The sequence below is a fragment of the Delphinapterus leucas genome, chromosome 6, assembly GCF_059928025.1.
Source record: "Delphinapterus leucas isolate spDelLeu-1000000601 "Yukka" chromosome 6, BTC_Dleu_Yukka2, whole genome shotgun sequence".
Classification (NCBI taxonomy): Eukaryota; Metazoa; Chordata; class Mammalia; order Artiodactyla; family Monodontidae; genus Delphinapterus; species Delphinapterus leucas.
The window spans coordinates 102780881-102783688 of NC_143134.1; the positions used below are offsets into that span (position 1 = coordinate 102780881).

General features: G+C 43.7%; 1 pseudogene; it reads left to right on the plus strand.

Moving 5' to 3' along the window:
- Window positions 1-793: 793 nt before the first annotated feature.
- On the plus strand, window positions 794-2512 carry LOC111177368 (eukaryotic translation initiation factor 2 subunit 1 pseudogene; annotated as a pseudogene).
- Window positions 2513-2808: the final 296 nt, after the last annotated feature.

Below are 2808 nucleotides of genomic sequence, written 5' to 3' on the forward strand. Positions count from 1 at the left end.
CCCCCATCTTCCTTTTCATTTGTTTACCCTCGTTGTGATGGAGCACTTCCTCCAGTATCTTCCTAAGAAAGGATGTCAATTCCTAGAGGCCCTGAAGTTCTGAAAATATCTTCAGTCTATTTCATATTTAATTGATGTGCTGACTGGGAATAAAATTCTAAGTCAAAAATCATTCTTTCAGAATTTGTAAGAAACTGCTCCACTGATTTCTAACTTTCTCAGTTGCTACTGAAAAATCCACAATCATTCTCTGCCAACATCTTCTCCCAACCACCCACCTCTACCTCCAAGCTTCTAAGATGTTCTCTTTGTCCCCATGGTTCTGTCATTTCATGAGGATGTAAGGACCAGCCAGAAGCAGGAAACCAACCATACTCCCAGATGGACATTTTTAAGACTTTTAAATAAAGGAACTAGTTACATAGGCCATGATGAAAAGAACGAGGGATTTGCAGACACTTTGGGACCAGCAAGTACAGAAAGCTCTCAGCACCCTTTGATGTGAGGGGCCAGGAAAGAAGAAAGAAATATCTGTGACAGATTCTGTCACGTACAGCAGCTCTAGACAAAGGATTGCCCAAGGGAACTGTAGCAACAGCAAGAGTAGCCACTTTTAGGACTATGTATGATCTTGTCATAGCTGGGGTCATCTGGTCGTGATGACAGAAAAACCACATTTTTGTCCTCACTCACGTAATCTCCCCAGTGGCTGCTTGGTGCTTGCTGGCTGTATACTGGCCTCTGGCTTATCAGATACTCCTTCCTATATTTATATATAACAAAGGCTTTCTTTTTGCTGAGGAAGAGGGTGTGCATTAGCTGTGGACACAGCAAGGAGATCAGTTGGTAGAACTTAGTCCTTGCAATTTAGTTGGAGAGTCCAGCTGTCCAGCAGGGACGAAGCACAGCTCTTGGCCCGCTCCCCCAGGGCCCTGCGTAAAGGCCAGTTTGGGCAGGAAAGAAATAGACAATGGGATGCTGAGGAGAGTCCACGGCTGCTGTGGGCAGATCAAGTGTGATCTCTCTGATTGAAGAGCGTGGCGCGGGACACCAGTGGGGAATTCAACACACATACCTCACAATGCCGGGTCTAATTTGTAGATTTTATCAGCACAAATTTCCGGAGGTAGAAGATGTAGTGATGGTGAGGGAAAGGTCCATTGCTGAAATGGGAGCCTTATGTCAGCTTGCTGGAATACAACAACATCGAAAGCATGATTCTTCTGAGTGAGTTGTCCAGAAGGCGTATCCGTTCTATAAACAAACTCATCCGAATTGGCAGGAATGAATGTGTGGTTGTCATTAGAGTGGACAAAGAAAAAGGATGTACTGATTTTTCAAACAGAAGAGTTTCTCTGAGGAAGCAATCAAATGATCAAATGTGAAGATAAGTTTACCAAATCCACAACTGTTTACAGCATTCTTCGTCATGTTGCTGAGGTCTTAGAAAACACCAAGGACGAACAGCTGGAAAGCCTGTTCCGGAGGACTGCTTGGGTCTTCGATGACAAGTACAAGAGACCCGGATACGGCGCCTATGATGCATTTAAGCATGCAGTCTCAGACCCATCTATTTTGGATAGCTTAGATTTGAATGGAGATGAACGGGAAGTACTCATTAACAATATTAATAGGTGTTTAACCCCACAAGCTGTCAAAATTCGAGCAGACAGTGAAGTGGCTTGTTACGGTTATGAAGGCATCAATGCTGTAAAAGCAGCCCTGAGAGCAGGTCTGAATTGTTCTACAGAAACCATGCCCTCAAGATTAATCTAATAGCTCCTCCTCGGTATGTAATGACTACAGCCACCCTGGAAGGAACAGAAGGCCTCTCTGTCCTCAACCAAGCTATGGCTGTCATAAAAGAAAAGACTGAGGAAAAGAGGGGTGTCTTCAGTGTTCAAATGGAGCCCAAAGTGGTGATAGATACAGATGAGACTGAACTTGCAAGGCAGCTGGAGAGGCTTGAGAGAGAAAATACAGAAGTGGATGGAGATTATAATGCGGAAGAAATGGAAGCCAAAGCCGAAGGTTAACTTTGTGGGCAACAGAGTCCAGTTTAAGGAACACAAAGCAGCCTTCCTGGCTGTTAACCCTAGACTTGAAAGTTTTCCAGTATTGAAAGATTCAAAGTTGAGTATTTTTTTATTTTGAAGTATTTAAATGTTCCGACAGACCAAAATGTGAAATGCCCTCCTAAATGTCAGCTGTTTTCACACAGTAGCTCTGACATCTTGAGCATTTTTTAAGGGAGTGGCCTGATTTCACTAGAGACAAATCTTTAAGAACAGTCATAAAATGGGGCGTGTGATTTCCATTTCTGATGTCTCCAGATTGGCACCCCTTTGTAGTTCACTGCCTCCACGAGCTTTACCAGGGGCACCCAAAGCAAATGGTCCTAACCTTTCTATATAAAATGTATCAAGCAAACATTAAATAAATTTCTGGGATATTTTTAAAAAAAGAAAGAAAGAAAGAGACAATGGGACGTGTATCTGGAAGGCCTTAAAGGCTCTTCTAAGTAGGACACAAATGGGCAGGCCATGAAGGAAAACATCCTTCAAAGGACCCAGGATAGGCCAAGGTAAGTCCTGATAGAGCCTCCGCAAGCCCCTATAGAAAGATCTTGGTATGAGCTAAAGAAAGGTACCCCTTATATGGAGACAAGAGAAAAAGATGCCCTCTCTGGGCAGATCTAGCCCTGTGGGAATACCGTTTGGTGAGCAGAACAGGGCTGGGTGCCAGTCCCCATTCACTCCTGGGGTCAGGTGCCTTTGTCAAATAGGCAAATTCATAAGTATGTAAAGT